At 36.2% G+C, this 7,184-nt stretch overlaps 1 protein-coding gene across 2 annotated transcripts in view; it reads left to right on the top strand.

Annotated features, from left to right (window-relative positions):
* The first annotated feature begins 2,604 nt into the window (after positions 1 to 2,604).
* The window catches only part of LOC135201087 (TWiK family of potassium channels protein 7-like), a 182,895-nt gene continuing 178,315 nt past the window's right edge, over positions 2,605 to 7,184 (top strand). Inside the window, exon 1 of one of the 2 annotated variants that reach the window (XM_064229976.1) lies at positions 2,605 to 2,729. The gene's annotated coding sequence lies outside the window, so the exon portion shown is untranslated. Of the gene's footprint in view, positions 2,913 to 7,184 lie in introns of both variants that reach the window. The other variant, XM_064229977.1, reaches the window with a different exon arrangement.

Genomic DNA, 7,184 nt, shown 5'->3' with positions numbered 1-7,184 from the left:
AAATAAACAATAAAAGAAAATCACAAGGCTGAGACTAAAATAAAATTAATGACAATTACGTTTAATACCTGAATATATATATATATATATATATAATATATATATATATATATATATATATATATATATATATATATTAAATAAATCTTACTACATACATATTACAACCTGAGATGTGATTTGCCGTACTCGGTGAAAAGCGTTCTTATTTATTTTTTTTTTTAAATCTCAACCATTACGATATTGACCCTAAGCTCTAACGCGTAAATCTACCCTAAGCTTAGCTCACTTTTTTTTTTTATTTATAAAATCACCATCGACTTCCTCTGCTTGTGTTAGGGATCCCTCGTTTATCATTCCAGAATGCTTGCTTGCTTGCTTGCCTTCGCCTGACTTGATCATATTACTATTTTAGGTATTTTAATCTTCAAAGAAAATGACAATTTCAATACTACTACTATTTTTATAAAAAATAAACGTTCACTGGTCTTGCTTGTTCAAACTTTCAATAGTTTCTGCTTTTTTCTAATTTCAAACTAAACTGCCTCTCTTGCAACAATATACTTTAATAATAACTGCTTCTTTCCAAATTAAAATTTCAATATATATATATGTATATATATATATATATATATATATATAATATATATATATATTATTATATTATATATATATATATATATATACATATATACACATATATATATATTTATATATATATATATATATATATATATATATATATATATACATATTAATACATATACGTATAAATATATCAAAGTAAACTCCTTTTCTTACAACAATACTTTAATAATGACTGTTTTCCAAACAAAACATATATTTATATATAATATATAATATATATATATAATAATATAATAGAGAGAGAGAGAGAAAGAACCGAGGACCGGGAGATGAGGATTGAGCGAGAGGAGATGAGAGGAGAGAGAGAGCCATATTTAAACTAGGCATGGTAAGTTTACAAACTTGGAACGAGGCATTACCTAACATTCCAAGCGAGACTCCAGACAAGCTTAGCACGAATAGTTTACCTAATGATACAATAATGCACGTAAACTGCCATTATGTTATTTATAATAGATAAGACTGCATAATTATGCGTCCGTAATTGATTGAATCATTTTTTTAACATAGCATTTATCGTTCAATTTTTCCCGATCTTTTACGATGATTATAATCGTACCTAAAAACCTGTTCAAATTACAAATGCCAATTCCAGAGGGTGGAAGTACTCATGGAAGTTTATATTCTTGAGCTTCTTGGGGAGTTAAAGCCTGCAAACATAATTTGTTGTTCTTGTTTGGGAGTTAGGAATAGGTCCTATGGCAGGAGCCTAAAAAGGTCTGAAAAATGTGTTTAGCGTAGAATGAAAATGAAGAATTAAAACAATACAGAAAAATTATTTCCAATAAAATATAGCGTATTCATCTTAATTACCGTCAGTGAAACAAGGCGGTGTTTGACCGTGGACTTTAGCACATTCTAATTCGCGTCAAAAGTTAGGAATATATTTACAACTCATACGTGAGGAGAAAATCTTGCACGCGCTCCGATTAACCTGGAGGTCGGATCACGCCTTGTTATTCATTGAGGGGGGGGGGGGGAGGTTGGGAGCGACCTTGCAAACTGTATTGCATCTGACCAAACTTCTGAAAGATTTTTCAAAATAAATTTAAAATAAAAAAGTTAGATGTACCTATATATAATTATGTGTATATTATATATTTAAACGTGTGTGTATATATATATATATATATATATATATATATATATATATATATATATATATATATATATATATATATATATATATATATAACTTATCATTTTTAAAATAACCGAAAATAATAATAATAATAATTAGAAAAACTATAGCGGTGGGCGTGGATTGCCCACCTCCCTTCATGGCATGTGTAGAGGTGGTGGTGGTGGGGTTGGAGGTCTATTTACCAATGGGTGGGTATCCCCCCTGTCCCCCCATGAATGGAAGAGGGTTGGGGGGGGGTGGCTAAGGGGTGTTTGGTTCACATCAGCCAAGTAGCTCCCACTGTCTCTACCATCATCTTTAAAACAAGACGTTGGCTGTAACGTATATGCGCAGGTCAAGAGATATGTGTGTGTGTGTGTGAGAGAGGCCTTTCACTCGCCTTTTTGTTTCGCCTACCCCCCGCCCCCTTCGGCCTTCCTTCCGTTTAACGAACATCCCCGAAAGTCCAAAAAACAGCCCAGGGGCATGATGGGGGCCTAAAGGACGACGGTGTTTGAATATTTTTCCGTTGGAACCACCAGCTCCTCCTCTTCCTCCTTCGACGTGTGTGGCGCTGCTATCGATTCCGGGCCGACCGCCACAATCAATACTCGCGCCAGACGTACGACGATTCGAAACCCGTTCTGGTCAAACCGCGTCTAACTACCATATCCCGACTTCTTCTCGTCATCAGTAATAAGCCCTAGGTGCATATATACGTCTTAACGAGAAGGATTAGATTGCGATTAAAAGCCCCTAGGAGGGTTTTTGATTCTGGAGGAGGTGGGGATAGGACCGGGGGCGGGGAGGGGGAGGTACGACGACGACACATACACAGATGTCCCGACACGGCGTCGAGCATCCGAGCAGCCAGCCAGCATCCGACACTGGGATATCCAGAGAGAGAGAAGCCAAGAGCAGCGGAACGCTTCGCGCACATTTTTTTTTTAAGCCCCACGTAATTCGGCCCCCCGGGGTGTTTAGATATCCAGTTGACGTCCGTGCCCATCGCCTGGGATACGAGGAGGGCACTGGCGGATACCCTGTGAATTTAGAATCGGAATAGACCGCCTTTTTCGAAGGGGAATGGACCGGGTATCGAGTGCGGTGGGCAGACTGTCTCAAAACATACATTGCGCAGGTTTAATCTTCACTTATTTTTTTTTTATCTCATTTTTTTTTCTTTCCTTCTTCTTCTTCGTTCCATCATTCACACACACAGCGAACATACCTTGTTTACGTCTTGGGTCGTATTGCTGGCGTATGTTTATTTATTTATTTGTTTTCATTTTAAAACTGTGACGTGTGCCGAAAACGTGTGAATGAAACGAATAGAAAAATATCGGGAAAAAATCAAGAGAGAGAGAGCGGAAAAAATGACGAAAATAATCTAATAGATTTGATACGAAATACAAAGTGGGAAAATTACAGTGATACCCAGTGCTTTTATATATATATATATTATATATATTTTTCAGTGATGGAAATTAAAACTACTGTGTTTGTTTACGCATCACACGAACATTCAATTCTTCGGCCTATTGTGTTTTTTTGGACCAAGCAAATTAGGCCTATACCATTGGGCCTAATTTTCCGTTTTTTTTATGGGTGTAACTTTGGCTTTAATAGCAATTTATTATTGTTGGTAATTTTATATTATTAAGTCACTTATTAAGTATATTTAATTGTCTGAATATAATGATTTTAACACTCATCATACCATCATTTTACCATCATAAGGACGTATAATGTTATGTATTTAATGAGTCTGATTATAATGATTTTAACTTATTATGCCATCATTTTATCATCGTAAGGACGTATAATGTTAAGTATGCATTTTACGAGTCTGTATATAATGATTTTAACTCATCATACCATCATTTTATCATCATGAGGACGTATAATGATAGGTATACATTCTGCGTGTCTGTATATAATGATTTTGACTCGTCATCATATCATTATTCATCAAATTCATCATTATTCTCATTATATGCATCAGAATAATGAGGTATAAATGATGCCCTGTCATCTGCGTGATTTTTAATGTTTATGTTTGCCATTTATTATTATTACTATATTATTATTATTATTATTATTATTATTATTATTATTATTATTCGTTCAAAAGAATGGCACTGTATACCATTATTATTATTATTATTATTATTATTATTATTATTATTATTATTATTATCATTGCTATCTGTTTTCACTATTCTCCAATCATCATAATAATTGCAAGAACTCTTTGGAACTACACATGTATACATGTGTGTTGGTGTATATTTCTGTATACTGTGAATATGTATCACATATACATGCGCATGTAGCGTTTATCATTCATTTTTAGACATGTGTATGTGTAGATATATATTCATGAATACTGTGTACTTGTTTATATACATTTATCGAACATTGTTTAACACGTGATCATTTAATAAATTTATTAATTCAGGCATGCATATACGTATATATATTTATATATGTATGTGTGTATATATATCTATATGCAGGGTGTCCATAAATTCCTAGTACCATTACAAGCAATAAATACTTGTAGTGGTACTGGAACTTCATGGACACCCCTGTATATATTATATATATATATATATAATATATATATATATATGTGTGTGTGTGTGTGTGTGTTTTATATATACTACATATATATAGTATAATATGTATATATAAACGCACGCACCTATAATGCATACATACATACCTAACATACACATATCTTACAAAATAGTGATAATACCTATGCATGCACTATACCATAAACGGATATCTCGAAACAAATTGCTCAATTCTTTGCTAAAAAAAAAATAAATAGCATCCTTGCGTCATTCAGTTCCCTTTAGGTGACATTTTGCAATTTGGTTTTTTTTTTAATAATTTTTTTTCAATTTGGGAATTATCATCGTACGCCTGGCAGCGCCACGCTCTATTTATGATGTGCATGGAAGTTGTCGTACCGAATCTTTTTTCAGAATCGTTCGAACTGCTTGATGTAGCCGCCTGTGCTTGCTTGTATTATATGTTTATGTATATATACATAGATATATTTCTATATGTACATAATGTACCTATATGTATATAATACACATAAAAGGCTAGCTCAAATAATAATCATATTAATCTCAAAATCATTCTCTCGCTCTCTCTCTCTGTATTCATATATAAATATATATAAATATATATATATATAATATATATATATATATATATTATTATATAGTATATTGCATGCTCGCGTCAGTTGTACATATATGTGCATATTTGTGCATTCGTAGATGAAGGAATACATCTCAATTCTGTACACTGTTTACGCTAATATATTTACCTATCGACGAATACGCATACATGCAAACTTATACATACATGCGATCCCATCAAACTCACGTCGTATGAAATGCGCATAGTTTTGCCGCCCTCCGCCGCCCCCCCCCCCCCCCCCCGCCCCCCCCCCCCCCCCCCCCCCCCCCCCCCCCCCCCCCCCCCCCCCACAACGAATCCGGAATAAAATAGTTTAAAAGCATCCGGTTCCAACAATTCCCGTCTCTCAAATGCACAGAGAGAGAGAGGGGGGGAAACTGCGCGTATGAGAGTGAGTTACAGAGAGAAATTGCTCGTCCGAGAGAGAGAGATTGAGAGAAATTGCTCGCCAGAGAGAGAACAAAAGAAGCTGCTCGTCTGAGAGATAGCTTGAGAGAAACTGCTCCTCTGAGGGAGAGATAAACTGATCGTATGTGAGAGAGCTTTAGAGAAACTGCTTGTCTGTGAGAGAGATTGAGAGAAATTGCTCGTCTGAGAAAGAGAGAAACTGCTCGCCTTAGAGTGAGTTAAAGAGAGAGAGAGAGATTGAGGGTAACTGCTCTCCAGAGAGAGAGAAATTGCTCGATAAAGAGAGAAACTGCTTATCAGATAGAGAAAGATTGAAAGTAACTGCTCTCCAGAGAGAGAGAGAGGAAAAAACTCGCCAAAAGAGAGAGAGAAAAAAAACTGCTCGCCATAGATAAAAAGAGAGAGAGAGAGAGCGTGAAAACGCGCCACGAATCAGAGAAATGATGACTACTAATTAGTACAAACACGAATGTAAAACAAGGAGTGATTAAAACCAGTCTGGGGGCCACCTGACGCCGCCATGTTCGGAATTCCCGCCCGTGAGTTACGAGTGCCTTTTGGGCCGCTCGATTTATTAATGAAATGTCGGGGAGGATTTGCCAATTATGATTAGAATCATTGCGCGTGGGAGTTCATCGGAATGTGGGGAGGTACGAGGAAGACTTAGCGATGGAATGGACTGGAATCATTCCTGAATTGAGGCCGCTGCATTATGTAACACTCGTCAGGAATTGGAATATGAACGGAGATACAGTAAAAGGAACCACGAAATGCTCTTTGCTAACAACCCCAACTCCTCCTCGTAGCTATAGTAGATTCACATCAACCGAGCATCTGATGTCCAGGCCAGTCCCTTACAACACTCCTGATTGGCTGTTGATAAGCCAATCACAGGACTGGAAATTCGCAGTCTCTCTCTCTCGAGAGAGAGAGAGAGCACATAGGCAGGATGTTTCTTCCACCTCTCCTGAGGGATACGTCTCTCAAAAGTATCCCTCAGGAGAGGTGGAACATAGTACATCCTGCGTATGTGAACTCTCTCGAGAGAGAGACTGAGAAGAGTTTCTAGCCCTGTGATTGGCTTATCAACAGCCAATCAGGAGCGTCGTAAGGGACGGGCCTAGACATCAGATGCGCGGTTGATGTGATTCTACTATAGTATATCAACTACCCTGGCGGAGATTTGCAGAACGGCTTGATAATCAAATCACAGAAGCATAGTATATATATAGATTCCCCAAACCAAAATACCTCCATCTTTAATGCAAGAACAACAAAACTTAAAATTTCGCCATTTTCAAACCAGCTCAAATCTCCCTCAGATTTCTTCCCTTAATCAGAAATGATCACATCGTGATTCGCGTGTAATGGGAAGTCATTTTTGGGGAGGTTGGGGGGGGAAGCAGCGAATGCATCTCGGGATTATGTGGGGAGGGGCCAAAGTCTCCCCCGCCCCTTTTTTGGGGGGGAAGGGGAGTGGGTGGATGGTGCGTTATGTTTCTTTTTCTTCGAGATGGTGATATCTTTTGTGGGGGGAAGTAGATTATATTCCGTTCAAAAGGGTAGGAGCACTCATGCATACTCGTGTATGGATGTATATTTATATATATATATATATATATATATATAATATATTCTATATATATATATATATATATATATATATATATAGATATATATATATATATATATATATATAGTATGTCTGTAAATACATATATGTGCACATACTATATTACTTATGCATAGATATACATATGTGTTTATATATAAATATATATAC

The sequence above is a fragment of the Macrobrachium nipponense genome, chromosome 27, assembly GCF_015104395.2.
Source record: "Macrobrachium nipponense isolate FS-2020 chromosome 27, ASM1510439v2, whole genome shotgun sequence".
Lineage (NCBI taxonomy): Eukaryota > Metazoa > Arthropoda > Malacostraca > Decapoda > Palaemonidae > Macrobrachium > Macrobrachium nipponense.
Note: the sequence above shows the minus strand (reverse complement) of the source record. Positions and strands in the feature narration are given on the sequence as shown.